Consider the following 17,611-nt stretch of genomic DNA (forward strand, 5'->3'; position numbering starts at 1 on the left):
TGAAATCAATGTGGTATCAGAATGAACGCATATATAGACAAATCAAACAGAATAGAAAATCCAGAAATAGACCCAAATGAATATAGAAATTTAGTATACCGAGTGGGGGCGCCTGGGTGGCACAGCGGTTGAGCGTCTGCCTTCAGCTCAGGGCGTGATCCCGGCGTTATGGGATCGAGCCCCACATCAGGCTCCTCCGCTATGAGCCTGCTTCTTCCTCTCCCACTCCCCCCGCTGTGTTCCCTCTCTCGCTGGCTGTCTCTATCTCTGTCGAATAAATAAATAAAATCTTAAAAAAAAAAAAGTATAGATGAAGGTGGCATCTCAAATCAGTGGAAGAATTTGATCTATGTTATTGAGATACTGGAAGGTATATGAAGAAAATATAAAATTGAGTCCGTTCTCATACCATACACCCGAATATATTCCAAATGGATCATAGATGTAGATGTAAAATGAAGAAAACATGGGGAAGTTTCTTTATGAACTAGGAGTTATAACCAAGAAACTTCCTAACTATGACTCAAATCCCAGAAGCAATAAGGAAAAGGACTGTTAATGTGTTTACATAAATGCGATAAAATTTGCATGGCCAACAGCGTCATAAGCCAAGTACAAATACAAACAACGAAGTTCAGGAAACATTTACAGTTTTATTGCAGACAAATGGATTAATACATTAAGTTAAGCCACCTGAAATTGCTGGTATTTAACCATTCTGACCTAACGAGAGAGCAATTTCATAACAGCTCATTTTAATACCTAATGTGCAAACAACTTCTAGAAGTTAAATGGGCAATATCCACATTGAGAACAACTAGAGGTATGAACACACAAGGCAGAGACTAAATATGCAAGTGGCTTTTAGTCGTAGGAAAAGACACCCAAGCAGACACCACGTGTTCCTGTGAGGTACACTGCTGAGACCCCCGAACCATACAGGCAACACCGGCCTCGCGCAGGACTCTGTGTCACAGCACAAGACTGGAGAAACTCAAGTATCTTGAGTTCTGATAGAGGGAGTCCCCCAACTCTTTTGTCCTGGGCTTACCTTGGATATTCTTACCTTTGCATTTTTATTTATTTTTTTGAATCTGTTTTTCAGTTTGCACGTGCACACACACACACACACACACACACATCCTGCTGAGATTTGCACTGGGATTACATGGAATCTGCAGACCAATTTGGGCAGGACTGATGTCTTTACAAAATTATGTATTTCACCCATGAACATTTACTTAGGTCTTCTTTTTTTTTTTTAATCTAATTATATTTATTTATTTTCAACGTTTTAATTTAAATTCTAGCTACTTAACATATAGTGTAATATTGACTTCAGGAGTAGAATTCAGTGGTTCGTCACTTACGTATAAGTTCATCACTTACACATAACACCCAGTGCTCATCATAACAAGTGCCCTCCTTAATACCCATCACGCATCTAGCCCCTTCCCCACCCACATCCCTCTATCAACCCTCAGTCTTTCTCTATTGTTAAGAATCTCTTATGGTTTGCTTCCCTCTCTCTTTTTTTTCCCTTCCCCTATGTTCATCTGTCTTGTTTCTTAAATTCCACATATGAGTGAGATCATATAGTATTTGCCTTTCTCTGTCTGTCTTATTTCACTTAGCATAAAACACTCTAGCTCCATCCACATTGTTGCAAATGGCAAGAGTCCATTCTTTTTGATGGCTGAATAATATTCCATTATATATATAGACCACATCTTCTTTATCCCTTCGTCTGTCGATGGACATCTGGGCTCTTTCCATAGTTTGGCTATTGCTGATAATGCTTGCTGCTAGTTAGGTCTTCTTTCATTAATCTCGATAATCTTCTGTAGTTTTCTGTATATAGATCATGAACTTCTTTTGTTAGGTTTTCTCCTGTGTTTTTGATGTTCTTTGAAACTTGTAAATGCTATCTTATTTTTAAATTTTGCTTTCTAGTTGTTAGCAGAATAGAGAAATATGACTTTTTTTTAAATTCTAAATCCTAATTTCAGACCATAGGAAGTAGCATTTATGTTCCAAATTTTTTTTTTTTTAAGATTTTATTTATTTATTTGACAGAGAGAGAGACAGCCAGGGAGAGAGGGAACACAAGCAGGGGGAGTGGGAGAGGAAGAAGCAGGCTCCCAGTGGAGGAGCCTGATGTGGGGCTCGATCCCAGAACGCTGGGATCACGCCCTGAGCTGAAGGCAGACGCTTAACAACTGAGCCACCCAGGCGCCCCGAGAAATATGACTTTTTATCCTGATCTTGCATTCAGTGAGAACTTGCTAAATCCAGTTATTAATTCTAATAGTTTATTGGTGTATTTAAAATTTTTCTACCTAACCAATCATGAGGTCTATGAATAACGGCAGTCTACTTCCTGCTTTTGAATCTTCATATCATTTTTTTTTTTCTTGGTTTACTGAACTGGCTAGGACCAGGGTTTTTGTACATACCCTTTATAATACTAAAGAAATTCCTTCCTATTAACCAATGTGCTGAAAATGTTCATCCTGAGTGGGCATTAAATTTTATCAAATGATTTTTCTGCATATATTGAGACGATCCTATGTCTTTTCCTTTTCCGGTAAGGTAGTGAATTTGAATAGCAAACTAACCTTGCATTCCTGAAACAAGCCCAGTTTGGTTGTGATATTTTAACCTTTATATCTAATCACTGAAATTGTTTCTAGTTTAGGATTGTTGTTTAGGACTTTATAAACAATAATCACAAGAGAGATGTTTCTTTCTTTCAACACCCTCGTCAGGCTTTGGCACTGAGTTGATGCTGACAAAATGAGTTGGGAAATGTTGTTTCTTTTTCTATTGGTGTTTTATCTTCCCTAAATGTTCAAAAGAATTTACTGATGAAGTCATCTGGACCTGAAGCTTTTCTGTGGGAAGATTTAAAATGATGGATGCACTTTCTTTGATACCTACATTTAGGGTATGTTTTTTTTTTTCTAGGAATTTTTCCCTTAATTTTCAAGTTCATTGGCATACAGTTATAGATTTTTATCTTTTTAACATCTGTAGGAACTATAGCAATGACTTCTGTTTCCTTCCAGATACTGGTTACTTGGGCATTCTCTCTTTTTTTCTTGATAATTCCTCCCAAGTCAATCTTTTCAAAAAATCAGCTTGGGCTTTACTGATTCTTGTTTTCACCTGTGTTTCCTATTTCATTGATGTTTGACCTTACATTTATTATTTATGTCTTTTTGTTTGGGAGGGGTAATTTTCCATTCTTTCTCCCACTTTTTTTAGTTGACTATTTAGATCATTGATTGTCCTTTCTCCTCTATGCCACGTGCTCACTGAAGATGTAAGTCTTCCTTTCAACATGGTTTGAGGGTGTGGTATATTCATTTTCATTCAGTTCAAAATATGCTCCAAGTTGTTTGTAGTAAGCTTCCTTCTCTGACTCTAGTTATTTAGAAATAGATCAGTTAATTTCCAGATTCAGGGCATTTTCTATTGACTTTTTGCTATTAATTTTCCGGTTTAATTCCGCTATTTTCAGACAACATTCTGTGTGCAGTTGAACCCTTTGAAATGTGTTACAACTAGCATACAGGTGTGGCATTTGGTCACTATTTGTCAGTGCCTCGGGTACACTTGAAAGGGATGTGCGTATGGTGATTGGAGACAGTTCTGTAAATATCAGTGAGGTCAGATTTGTTAATTAGGTTAATAAAATGTTCTGTAGCCTTAATGATTATTTTATCTTCTTTGTTCATTATGAAGAGAGGTATGTTAAAATCTTCCACTGTAAAAGTGGACTTGTTTATTTCCCATAATTTTGTCAATATATTTTGGGATTGTCATATTGACTGCATTAAAATTTAGCATTTTTAAAAAAGATTTTATTTATTTATTTGACAGAGAGAGACAGCCAGAGAGAGAGGGAACATAAGCAGGGGGAGTGGGAGAGGAAGAAGCAGGCTCCCAGTGGAGCAGGGAGCCCAATGCGGGGCTCGATCCCAGGATCCTGGGATCACGCCCTGAGCCGAAGGCAGACGCTTAATGACTGAGCCACCCAGGCGCCCCAAACTTAGCATTTTTTAAATCTTCCTGATGGAATGACCCTTTTTTCATTACGAAAAGTTCCTCTGTAACTGCAACAATTCTCCTTGACGTAAGGTCTACTGTGCTTACTACAGTTGACTCTTGAACAACTTGAGGGTTAAGGATGCCGACTCCCCACCCTCCCCCCACAGTAGAAAATCCATGCATAACTTTTGACTCCTCCCCAAAACGTAACTACTAATAGCCTACTGCAGACCGAAAACCTTACCGATCACATAAACAGTCGATTAACACGTTTTGTATATATGTATTATATACTGTGTTCTCACAATAAAGTCAGCTAGAGAAAAGAAAATGTTATTAAGAGAATCATAAGGAAGAGAAAATACATTTACACTACTGGACTGTATTTACTGGAAAGAAATCCATGTGGGAATGGACCCAAGCAGTTCAAACCCATATTTTTCAAAGGGCACTTGTGTTAGAATAGCTACATCAGCTTTCTATGGTTAGATTTTTCATGGTGTGTCTTTTTCTATCCATTTTATTTTCTATTCTTCTATATCGGTATATTTAAGGTGTGTCTCTTGGTAGCAGCATATAGTTGAAGGCTTTTCTTATCCAGTCGGATCATCTTTGAATTAATGATAGTTTCTTAACTGTGTATTTAATGTTTTTACATTTGACATAATACTGGTGTCGCTGGGCTTAAATCTCCCATCTTTACTACTTGTCCCACCTGTGTTCTTTATTCTCCCTTTTGTTTTCTTCTTTTGGCTCAGCTATTTTTTATTATCCCCCCTCCCCAATTAACTTGTTATACATCCTTGTACTGCTCTTTTGTTGGTTATCTTGGAGATTACACTTTGCAGCCTTTATTTATTAGAGTCTAACATACGTTGTAATTTTACCACTTCTCAGATTGGGCAACACTTTGTATTTACCGTCTTCTCAACTCTTGGGCTCTTGTTGTCACATATTTTAATTCCATTTATATGTCCATATGTTTTGACCCCCAATAACAAACCATTATGTACATATCATTATATAAAATACCATTATTTTATACATCAATATTCATTTAGATTTACCCACAGTTTTACTCTTCTGAAGCTCTCCCTTCCTTCCTGTTTCTCCATGCTTCCTTCTCAGATACTTTTCCTTCTGCTAAAATAATCCTCTTTCATATTCCCCTTCATGTGAATCTGCTGATGGAAATCATCTCAGCTTTTATTTGTCTTAAAATGTCTTTATCTTGCCTTCATTTTTAAAGCATATTTTCTCTGGGTATAGGAGAGAGTTCAACACAATCCCTATCAAAATCCCAACTGCCCTTTTTTTTTTTTTACAAGAGAAGCCATATGGAATTTCAAAAGACCCAGGATAGCTAAAATAATCTTAAAAAAAAAAAAAAAAGAACAAAGATAGAGAACTTATACTTCTCAATTTCAAAACCTCTTACAAAACTGCAGTAATCAAGGCAGTGTGGTACTGGGAGAGAATAGACATAAAGACCAATGGAATAGCACAGAGAGTCTAAAAATAAAACCATACATCTACGGTCAATTAATTTTCAACAAGGGTGCCAAGACTATTCAATGGGGGAAAGGATAATTTCTTCAACAAATGGTAAATGCTGGGACAACTGGATATCCCACATGCAAAAAAATAAACTCAAACACCTATCTCACAACATATACAAAAATTAGCTCAAAATGGATCAAAGATCTAACTGTCACAGCTAAAACTATAAAATTCTTAGAAGGAAACACAGGTTTGGATCTTCATCACCTTGGATTAAACAGCAGTTTCTTAGACAGGATGACCAAAGCACAAAAAACAAGGAAAAATAGATAATTTGGACATCATCATAATTAAAAACTTCTGTGCATCAAAATACTACAAAGAAAACGAAAAGACAACCTACAAAAATGGGGGAGAATTTACAAAGTGTATATCTGATAAGAAGGCTCTGTGCTCCGGAATGTATTATAACTCAACAACAAAAAGACAACCCAATTTAAAAATGGGCAAAGGACTTGAACAGACATTTCTCCAAAGAAGAATGGTCAACAAGCACATAAAAAGACGCTTAATGTCATTAGTCATTAGGGAAATTAGTCATTATCAAATCAATACAAAGAAAAACAATGAGATACTGACTTCACATCTACTAGGATGGCTATAATTTTTAAAACAGAAAAAAAAGCAGGTATTGATGAGAATGTGGAGAAATTGGAACCCTCACACTTTGTTAGTAGTAATGTAAAATGAATGGTGCAGCCCCTTTGGAAAGGAGTCTGGCAATTCCTCAGAAGTTAAGTATAGAATTACCATATGGCCAATCAATTCCACTCTTGCGTTTATATCCAAAAGAACTGAAAACATACGCCCCCACAAAAACTAGTGCACAAATGTTCACAGCAGCGTTACTCATAGTAGCCACAGCGTCAAACAACCTAAATGTCCAAGAGCTAATGAATGGGTAAATACGGTTGGAATATCATTCAGCCATAAGAAGGAATGGCGTGCTGATACCAGCCTCAAAGTGGGAGATTTTTGGAAACATTACCCAGAGTGAAAGGGGCCAGCCAAGTGTTGTCCAATTACATTGATAGGAAATGTTCAGACCAGACAAGTCCGCAGAGACAAAGAGTACATTGTGGTTTCTAGGGGAAGAGGGGAAGGAAGAATGGGGAGGGACTGATAGTGGGTATGGGATTTCTTTTGGAACAATGAAAATGTTTTGGAACTAGTCCGTGGTGACTTGCAAATAGACTAAAACCACTGAATTGTACATGTTAACTAGGTGAATTTTGTGGTTGGTGAATTGCATCTCAATTGAAAATTTTGAAAAAAAAGAATGTTTACATTCCTTGGATAGTTTCAACACATTCTTGTATCAGTTGGTTTTATTTAGGGTTTTTGTATATTCATTTATATGTGAGACCGGCCTCCAATTTTCTTTTATAAAATTGGTTGTCTTTTGCTTAAGTGTGTGTGTGTGTGTGTGTGTGTGTGTGTGTGTAACAATCCCATAGGGATGTAATGTGGAGGAGGAAGGACACTCCCTCCACCTTCCTAGTCTCCACTGCTGGGTCTATGAAATAAACAGACATCGGGCAGATTACCAGGAGAAAAGGTATACGAATGTATTAATTTTTAGTATTACACACAGGGCATCACGGGGGGAACAAGTGAACACCCAGAAAGGAGGTAAGATTTGAAAGTGTATGTAGCATCTTAGGAGGGGAAGGGGGAGCAGGAGGTGGGCTTCTCAGGAGGGAATGAATGATTTTCAGGAAAGATGAAGGGACCTTTGGGAGAACAGATGGGAAGTATGATCATTTGTGAGAGTCTGTCTCTGGTTGTGGTGTGGACTTCTGGTGTCCTCTCCCAGGACACGAGTCCCTCCTCCCTGGGTGACGGACTCTCGAGGGGACACGACAGCCGAGGCCCTTTAGGGGGGGCTCCTTTTAGGAGGACCTGTCTTCAGGCAGGAGAGGGGGGTCCAGAGGAAGCCCTCCCAGCATTTGCTGTTCTGCAGGGGCCTACGACTCAAAATCATCACTGTATCAGAGCGGCACGCCTGGGGTGCTGTGTCCTGATCTCCTTCACTAACGATATACAAGATGGGCTCTAAGTAGAAATCATTATTTTGCTTCCACTTTCTTGTCATTGTTCTGAGTTGCTGGACGGCAGGGGAGTGGGGCAAATGGTGTGCTGAGCTCTCTTACTGTAATCGGTTGATCTGCGATTTCATGCCTGAGAGTGTCCTCTCCTGTGTCCATGTGTGTCCCCAAGTTTGTCCTGCCGTTGTCCCAGCGGAGCCTTCCCGTTACATCGACCCACGCAGGGCTGGCAAGTTTGCCGTGTCAAGTCTGACTAATTGCGTCTGAGGTGCCGCTTTATTTGGAATTTCTATCAGCTTATTCTGTTCACGACTTCCGACTCACCATGTGTTCCATCCTCCTCCACAGGGCAAATGGAAATGAAGCCTTTTAGGACGCTTTCCTCTTTTCAACTGGAAAACTGGCAGCGATGGGGCTTAGAAGTGAGTCGGAAAGTCTGTGTCAGGCTGGCAACGTGACCCTTCCGAAGATGAGGGGTGTTTACAGGTTTATTTATAAAAAGCGACAGAGCTGGAGCTGTGTTCAGTTGGCTCCGCGCTGGAATTCTGGCCACACTCAGAGGTAAAATCTCCTCACCGAGGCTTCTCACCAGCCCGGCGGCCAGGAACAACAGCACTCTCTGGTGACAAGGCGTGAAGTTCAATGTCAGAAGCCAGCATTCTGGGGGGCAGGTGGACTTGAATTCTACCATGATTTGGTTACCTTACCTTCCTCCTATCAGTGTACTTCCAAAGCGAATGTTCCCCCAACATTGTCCCTTTCCAGAAAAATCCGATATTAGAACATCACAGAATTTCTAGGAAGCGTGGGGACAGCGGATGGAGCAGGTAGGATGGATTCGACCACTTTAGGCGACAAAACAGTGAAGATGGAGAGAGGATGCCATAAAAGATGGTCGGAGCACGGCAAGGATGGAGAGGAAGCCCTTCCATCGCTTAGAACTTGGTTTCCTGGGGTGAGGACATCTGGACAGAAAGCAAAGGAGCTGCATCACTTCAGGCTCATTCCTTCACAGCGTGTCAAGGGACACAGGTGCACAGCTGGAGAACGGCTCCTGAAATTCAAGGAGTCCGCCCAGGTAGACGGACGGGAAACAGGGACCCGCTTTGCAGGGCTGAGTAACTGAGGGGAGTTGAGCTCCACGGGGGAAGATGGGCTCTCACGTGTGCCCTACTCTGTGGCGGGGAAAAGAGGCGCCTACAAAGGCCTAAAACATTATTGACCGTGGGGGAGAAGATATTCTCATGCTGCCTCTGGTGCCACCATTTCAAATGTCTGCTTTCCCACAGGGCAAGAGTGTCCATAGCCACTTTCTGAATGGGAGGGAGTCTCCGGAGCCTACGGAGGCCAAATCTGCTGGCGTAGATCTCAGGACTCGACAGCAGGCCTCAGGCTCCCCCAAGGGGCCCAGCCGTTGGTGTTAGGGCAGGGAATGTAGGATGGCCCCACGGGCCAAGGAGTGAGCTCTTTTTTTTTTTTTTTTAAGATCTTATTTACTTATTTGACACAGAGAGAGACAGCCAGCGAGAGGGGGAACACAAGCAGGGGGAGTGGGAGAGGAAGAAGCAGGCTCCCAGCGGAGGAGCCTGATGTGGGGCTCGATCCCAGGACCCTGGGATCACGCCCCGAGCCGAAGGCAGACACTTAACGACTGAGCCACCCAGGCGCCCCAGGAGTGAGCTCTTGATTAGAGCATTTGGAGAAGGAACGGGCCCGTTCGCCTGAGCCTCTCTTGCTCTGGGGGGAAGCTATGTAACAAAAAAATGGCCGATTACTCACGTAGCCCTCAAACACTCTCAAGCTTGGTGGGAAGCAAGGTCTTGTCACTGTTTTCAGGACTCGAAGTATGGTAGAGCTCCATCTTCCCTCGGAGCCCTGTTCAGATCTGACAGGAGCACTGTGGCTGGCCAGGATGGGTTCCCAGTCCCTGCTCACTGACTGAATCACGAGGAAAGCTCTTAACCAAGAAATGTACCCTAACCACACACATTAAGCAGACGGCTCCAGTAGTGATGGTTCTCATTGATTATTGATTACGAGATTATGGCAGCCCAGAATGAGGGCTCTAGTGCTGTCACTCAAGGCTCAGACACCGAAGGTCCCTTTAATCCCCCTGAAAGTGTTATCTTAAAAGTGTGAGATGTTAAGAGTAGTCTAGGCCCAGGTCACCAATAACCCCGAGAGCTCAGAGTTCAAGCCAGACAATGAAAACACAGTCCAAGACCGTTGGACGACTGTGACTCGGGGATCTCATCTGCTTCTGTCTTGCATCTTTGCCACCAGAATTTCTTTGCTGACAGCCCTTGAACGAGAGGACAAGAGTATGGGGAGCTCACATCTGCTCTTCACAGCTTTGAACTGAGAGCGGCCAACCCCGCCCCCTCACATTCCATCAGCAAGAGCTCAGTCACGTGATCCCCCCCTACCCCAAGGGGTGCTGCGAAACGTCCTCTTCCTGGACACCCAGTAAGAAGAGGTGGTGTAGTAAGGAGAAAACATTCTCTCGGCCCCGTGTCTGTAGAAGACAGTTGTCATCTTTGTATTTAAGTGTACCAACACCTACCGGGAGACAGACGAATCTTCCCAGAACCAACTCACTTTTGACCGTAAAACAAGGAATTTTGCTGAAGAAGAAGGCTGGATCCCTTGTGGGTGAAAACTTTCCACTTATGCAATTGCTTCTTGCTAAGCCTGACCCAGAGCGAGAGGTTAGGTCCCACACCGGTACTCATGACTCAAGACTGCTTCTCGAAGGCCAGAGCAGCAGGCAGCAGCACCACGACCTACACAGTTGCACCTGTGGACGCCTCACCGGCTGCAGGACAGGCAGCGCGTGCTGCCAAGGCGCTCCCCCTTCCCCCGCAGGGGAAACAAGTAGAATGTTTGCAGTAATTACCTGCCCTGTGAATGTTGGAAGATGGATACAGCTAAAACATTCAAGTTCTCTAAATTTTAAGAATTCTTTTAAAGGTCTAAACAAGTACCCAGCAAGAAAAGCCGATGCTGCATAAGCAAGCTCCCCAGACGTGGAAGCGTCGGTTCCTCGGCGGGACTGTGCTGATGGAACAGTCACAAACCGACCCCAGAGCGCGTGCGCGTCTCTGCGCCCTGCCGTGGCCGAGGCTGGAGAAGACGGAGCGGAAAGCTCTGCAGCCGTGGTAAGCAGAGCCCGGGCGGGTCTTGAAGGGAGGCCTGAGTGGAGACCGGGTATATTCTCTTAAAAGCGCTCAGTATGAGCCGCGGGGCAATTGGCACCTACTGGTCTGCGGAATCACGTGGATTCTGTTGAAGGCTGGCGCGTTTATGAGATCAGGAGCTCGCCCGTTAATCTCGAAGCACGGCTGACAGAAGGAGGCTGTGGCAGACAAAGGGAGACATGTGCAAAAACCCTCCAAAGACGATTTTTTTTTAGCCAAATATTTTTTATGACCTAGAAAGAACTGGGAGCTGCAGGAATTTACGTGGGAGAAAGTAAAGTGTGGAAGTGTGACGTGGTCACAGCATCCCGGGTAGATGTTTTTCCTGTGCTCTGAGTGCCGAAGTCAGCTCATGGCCATGGCCGATGGGTTCTAGTCACTTTGCATATAGAGGCACATCCAGTTTGGGGAGGGAGTAGGGCAGCAGGCAAGGCGCCCTGCCACGCGCTCAGTGGGGGCTATGCTTCCTGGGGGTCTTCGGTGGCGAGCGGGGGAGGCAGATATTGCCTCACCTGGAAATGCGCTCGGTTAGGTGGGAGGAATTTTTTAAGCAGAGATGTAGCAAAGCACACATACTTCCCTGAGCTCATGGGAGGCTCTCCGACAGAGCGACCCTGTGCCAGGAACACCCAGATATGTACAGGGAATGGGGCTAGGGAAATGCCAAGGTGATTTTGTAACCAAAGACTTGGTTGAGGAAACGGCCTCGTTTGACTCCTCTTCTGTAGTATAATTAGGGTAGTATGCTGACCGCTTGGAATTAGTCATATTATCCGTCAATATCATCAGAATAAAGCTGCATTGGGTCTGTTTGGGTTGAGAAGCTGAGATCACTGATGTCCTGGAACAAATAAGGGCCTCCAGAGGGCAAAGACACCTCGGTGATCTTTCGCTGGCTTTGCTCTTTAATGCGCACGTGACAATGGGCAATCTCTCCATGTTCCGGTGTCCTTGTTTTGAAGTGTCAAGATTTTCTACATCTTGTGGGATCGTCCCATTTGGGACTTGGTCATACACGAGCGAAGTTGTCTATACGCCCCAAAGCCCTCAATTGTGATCGGAATATGGTCAAAAATTGACCTGGAAGCAATAAAAAATGTTAACTCTGACACATTGGGCTTCTTGAAAAACATGCCCAACGACTTCATGTTCTCGGTGTTTCACCAGACACCTTGAAGGCTATTCATCTTCCAAGAGTGAAAGAATCTTCACAAGAAATGAGCAGTGTTTGAAGATGATTACTCCACGGAATCACCCTGAAATGACACGTCCAGTGGTCTGCATGACAAAGAATCCTCTCTTTGCTCCTGCCCTGGGAGATCGGTCCCCTCAGTTCCTCAGAGGGTTTCACAAAAGTCCTCACCACCTTCAGAGGCCTCCCTGGCCCCTGGCGTCTTGTCTGCCAAGGAGCCCGCAAATGGTGCCACAGTCTCCAGCGGTAATTCTCCGAGGAAGCAACAGGGGGCAGCATCCTCGGGGCAACTTGCGGCACAGACCGCCTTGGCCAGGGTGGGGAACCCGCTCAGGCCGAGCAGGGCTCATCAACACCCTATAGCTGGCCAGCGGCAACCTCAAGGTTATTAAGTTGGCTGCTTCCAAAATGTAGGCCCTTGAGTAAAGAATCTAATTTTATTTGAAAGAGGCAACTTCTGTTGAGCAGGTCGCTCCTGAATGGGGAAGTCTGATCCATTGAGCTGAGTTGAAAAACATGTTAAATGGAGTAAAAAAAATCTCTTTAAGAAAGAGAACAACGTAGGCTGTGTTGGGGCCGTAAGCGGAATTTCGCTCAGCAGGAGCGACTGTTTTCATCAGAGAAAAGATTATGGAGCTCTTGAGGGAGGTTTCCAAGAAACAGAAAAATAGTCCCGATTCAAGCTTGGTAAATAATGAGGTGTCTGTCTGTTGGCAAGTGAACTGTCGGCCCAAGTGAAGCCCAGGGAGGGAGGCGGGGATGAGCTGGGAGGTGGGTTCGCTGAGGGGAAGACAAAGTGGGTTAATTAATACCAAACCCCTCATGGACATCGCGGTGGGAGGGCAGAGTGGAGATTTGGGGGCGGGGGTCCCCGTGACCTTGCCAGTCAAGCTTCAACGAAGACAAAGCCCTCAGCATTCAAACGTGGAGACCAGCGAGAGCCAGTGAGCCAGCAAGAGCTTGACCTTCTGTTCCATCCAAGTTCAAAAGCACCTAAGTGAGGTTATTGGGAAAACGAGGAATCAGGAAATAATGCCCTTAGAGTTGTGCAAAAATAGGACCCCGGGGTCACCCAGAAATCTCTCAGTTCTACTGCCCTATAAATTTTTGCAGGGGTCCCTTCCTGGACAATAGGAACCGTTCACTAGGAGGCTCCCAAGCTCATAGTCATTTCCAAGATCCTTCCTCCGTCAGTGAGGAGATTCGGGACTTGGTTCTAAGTCACAGACCCTTTCGGAAACCTTGCAGCTGTTGGTGAGGGCCGTGGCTCAAGAGAGAGCGGCTGACATGGTGCTTCACTACTTCCGTTAAGCAGAACACCCAGGACTCCTGTTGGATGTTTGTTGAAAGAGACTGCACTGGGTTTTCTGCTCTTTAATTGATTTTTATTATAAAGCAGCAGGTGTGCATTGTAAAACAACCCCCACCCCCACAAGGAGTCCCCAGGTGGCTGCATTTAGAAGGTCAGTGTCACCTGACCCACCCAGATACCACCGCCAAGGGTAGACGCTACAGTAGTTCAGAGGGTATCATTCCAGACCTTTCCTTTGCATATGCAAACCATATAAACATGTACCTTTTTTTCCCCTAAGCTTCTAGATGTAAGATTTAGACCAACAGTTAAGTACTCCTTTCTCTTGAGCTACGTTTGAGAACCGAGTGTCAGTCCCACCCAGGATCTAACCCAGAAGGCTTTCACTCAGGGAGAAGCAGCATGCCAAATGCCAACCGCTGGAATCGGAGCCGTCTTTTAACTCCTCTTCAGCCCCAGAGCTGTGGAAGTCAACATGTCTAGGCAGCCAAGACCCCAGCCTGGTTGGAATTCCGTAGCTGGATCAGCCGCTGAAAGGAGATGTAAATGGTATTCGGGAGCCCAGGTAGACCTGGGTCATGGGCTTGAACTTGCCTCTGTAGGGCGCGCCCAGGAGCCCAGAGGTGCTCGTTCCAAACCAGCGCGAGCTTCTGATGCTCTTTGAGAGACACCACAAGGAAACACAGCACAGCGAGTTCATTGAAAGCCAGGACAGGAGAGACTGTGTGCGAAAACAAGTTCCAAGAACCGAAGAGCGTTCGGTCGTTAAGCCCACCCAGAACTCGCGGGAGTTTTGTGTTTCATGGTGGTCACAGTGCCATCTGCCCAGAACCAGCGGGCTGTTTGTTCAGCTCCCGGGCACACCGAGTCAGACTCTGGGGGATTCTAAGGGCACCCCAGGGGGAGCTGAGGCACATCAAAGTGTGAGAACCACTGTCCAAGACCACAGAAGAAGACAGAAGCCTGTCTCTGGTCCCTGGGGCTTATTTCAGGCCACGCTGTGGCCAAGAAGACATTGAGGCCAAAAGACGGGAAGGTCTCCTGGCCTCGGCCAGCCACGGTGTGCGTACAGAAATCGAGTGCAGGGGCGAGGACCCCCCACCCCCGCCCTGGAGAGGAGAGGAGGTTTTGCGAAGCTAGAATAACTCGTTCTTTGATTTCGTAAATCAGTCTCTGTCATTTAACAAGTGGGGAGGATTGACCGAGAGTGACAGTGTGGTGAGGCTCACAGGGCCAACAGATTTGCTCGGGGGCAAAAGACGAACACTGCTGCAGCAGTGCTGAGGGGCGGAAGCCACTGTGTTCTTAGGCCCCAGGTCAGGGGCCGTAGATGTGCAAATCCAAGGGGACAGATGGGAGTGAGGGGACAAGGCCAACCGTCAAGGATTGGAAGGATTTGAACTCCCCACCAGGAACAGACCCGGCTCCGGGAAAGAGCAGAGGATATTCGCCCACAAGTGGGGGCTGGGGGGAAGCGTGCCGGTCGTGGAGAGAGATGAGGGAAGCAGATGATGGAGGGCCCCGGAAAATTAGGCAGAAAGTTCAGGCTTTACGATGTGGGGAGTGGCCAGAGGGATTTAGAAGCGTCTGCCCCTCTGTGCTGTGGAGAAGAGATCATCTTCTGCCTTAGGCGCTCCTGCAGCAGCAAGTACTACTCAGATCTCAAATCTCAGTGGGTTCCTACATGCCGTCTGAGTTTTCCACCGTGGTTCATCAGGCAAGGAGCAGATCTGGGGGAGGAGGTCAAGGGTTTGGGTTTCGGACTTGGCGAGTTTGAGGGGCCTGTTTAGATGTGTGCGAGTGGAGCAGCGAAGGAGGCAGTGGGGTGTGGGCTAGGGAACAGGGGGGCACAACAGGCCAGACAGTAGTTAAATGGCACTTAGTGCATCAAGGGACCCGGTCAGCCTGCCCTGCCCCAGCCGCACTGGTAGCAGCAGACTGGAACCGGGAAGCGTGTCTGTTCCCTCGCTCCAGACCCATCTCCGAGCACGGAGAAGCCCCAAGCCTGTGTGTCTGACTCCGAGCCATGTTTTGTCACTTTTGTCACTTGCCAAAAGGTCTAACTCAAATAATGAAAAAAACGGCATGTCGAAATGTGTGGGACGCATCTGAAGTTGTGCTCTCAGGGACACGTGTAACTTGGAATGCTTACACTGGGAAGGAACAATGGCCAAAACATGCAGGATCGAAGCAGATTGCAAGAAGAAAGACAGACGACCCAATAGAAATACGGGGAAACGTCTTGATCGGGCACCTTGTGAAGGAAATCCGGAGATGACCAAGGGACATACGGAGAGATGCCCAAGCTCATTAGTCACAGGGAAATGTAAATTACAGCCACGACTATACACCCGTGTGTATCCACCAGACAGCGAAAAGTGAAAGACAGACAGTACCAAACTGTGTGAGCAATGCACACTGCTGTTAGGAGGGTAAGGCCACAACCTTTTGGAAAACTGTTTAAGATCATCTACTAAAGGCAAACGTATTTCCCCCCAAATGCCACTTCTGGATATATACTCAACAGAAATGTGCACCTGTGTACACCAGGGATGTGTATTACGATGTCCATGGTAGCGTGATCATAATAACCCTAGAATAGAACCAGCCCAAGTGTCAACAGAAGGATGGATAAATGCCCGAGGGTACGTTCGCACAATACACACATGAGCTCGGACCACACGCAACCACCCAGACAACGCTCAAAATCAAAATGAACAGAAAAGGCCAGACACAAAGGAGCACGTACTTCTGATTCCAACACACAAAACAAAACAAAAAGGCAACACAAAGCCGTGGCTTCTAGGGGTGCACGCCGCGGCACGGAGCTACTCTGGGGTCCGCTCTGCAAGCTGCTTCCCATCTGCCGGAGCCAAGAAGCTCCCAGCAGAGTGCCACGAAATGCACTCTTTAGCTCAGTTGCCTTTTTTTTTTCTTGGTAGCAAGACTTCCAGATGAGGAAGCAGCGCGTTGCTCTGAGCCTGGGGCCAGCCCCGCATCCTGCCGCAGCGGCCACTCTGAGCAGCCCTGCCGCGCACCTCCTTGGCTCACCTGGGTTCCCTTGGAGCACAACAGACAGTTCTCAGCCCAGGTGGCTGGGATTTCTCTAGCACCCTGGGGATTTGCTCTTCCTCCAAAACTGTGCAGCCACGGCGCAGGGCCGTTAACACCTCCAACCAGAGCATCCCGCAGCCAGTGGGGGCAGGAGTTGGTAAATAAATGTCCCAGCTCCCGTCCTCCAGTAGGACAATCACAGGGCTTTTCCGAGGCCCCGGCGTGGGTGGCCTACCTGCTCATTTATGTCTTTGTTAATAGCTTTTCTCTCCTCCCCATCTCATTCCTGCTTCCGGGGACCACCTTCCCGATAAACGACCAGCTTTTGGGGGACCCAAAACTGACTCCCGTGTAGATGTTACAGCCACAGTAATAAGCCAGAGAGCAATGAACATAAAAGTCAAAATGGTGATTACCTCTTGGCAGGGGTTGAGAGGAGAAGGGGGGCTAGTCACAGCGAGGGCACGAGGCGGATTTCTCGGGAGCTGGCGAATAGTCGCTCTAGACCTACCTGGGGTTACACGTGCGTGAGAAATCATTGAGCTGTTCATTTCGTCTCATGCACTTTTCTGTTAGATTTCATGGTCAAGTTTACTTTACAGAAGTTTACTCATTTGTGGGCATTCTTCAAAATAAAAGATCAAAATTATTTGAAATGTTCATGTTTTATTTATTTATTTTTATAATAATTTTTTATTATGTTATGTTAGTCACCATACAGTATATCCTTAGTTTTTGATGCAATGTTCCATGATTCATTAGTTGCGTATAACACCCAGTGCACCATGCAATACGTGCCCTCCTTACTACCCATCACCAGCCTATCCCATTCCCCCACCCCCCTCCCCTCTGAAGCTCTCAGTTTGTTCCCCAGAGTCCACAGTCTCTCATGCTTCATTCCCCCTTCTATTTACCCCCCCTTCCTCCTTCCCTTTGAACGCTCATGTTTTAAATGTATTAGTTGTATATATATATATAGTGGTGAATCTCTTCAGGAGATTCAGAATTTTAATAAACTGAACAACTCAATAAAGAGATTTAAAAAAAAAAAAGCACAGAAGCCATTGGAAAGTTAAAGTTCCCAGAGATGCCCTATCCAGAAGTTTCTTCTCTCCAGGCCCACGCAGAGGCTGGCTGGGACTTCTCTAGGAAGGCTGGCCTCACTCTGCTCTCAGGGCAACAGCACATCAAAATT

At 45.5% G+C, this 17,611-nt stretch overlaps 1 long non-coding RNA gene across 1 annotated transcript in view; it reads left to right on the forward strand.

Moving 5' to 3' along the window:
* LOC123002171 (uncharacterized) overlaps nucleotides 1-17,072 on the forward strand; it is a 36,501-nt gene extending 19,429 nt beyond the window's left edge. Inside the window, exon 3 of the long non-coding RNA XR_008956773.1 lies at nucleotides 8,010-17,072. This is a non-coding gene — a long non-coding RNA (uncharacterized LOC123002171). The remainder of the gene's footprint in view (nucleotides 1-8,009) is intronic.
* Nucleotides 17,073-17,611: the final 539 nt, after the last annotated feature.

The sequence above is a fragment of the Ursus arctos genome, unplaced genomic scaffold, assembly GCF_023065955.2.
Source record: "Ursus arctos isolate Adak ecotype North America unplaced genomic scaffold, UrsArc2.0 scaffold_32, whole genome shotgun sequence".
Classification (NCBI taxonomy): domain Eukaryota; kingdom Metazoa; phylum Chordata; class Mammalia; order Carnivora; family Ursidae; genus Ursus; species Ursus arctos.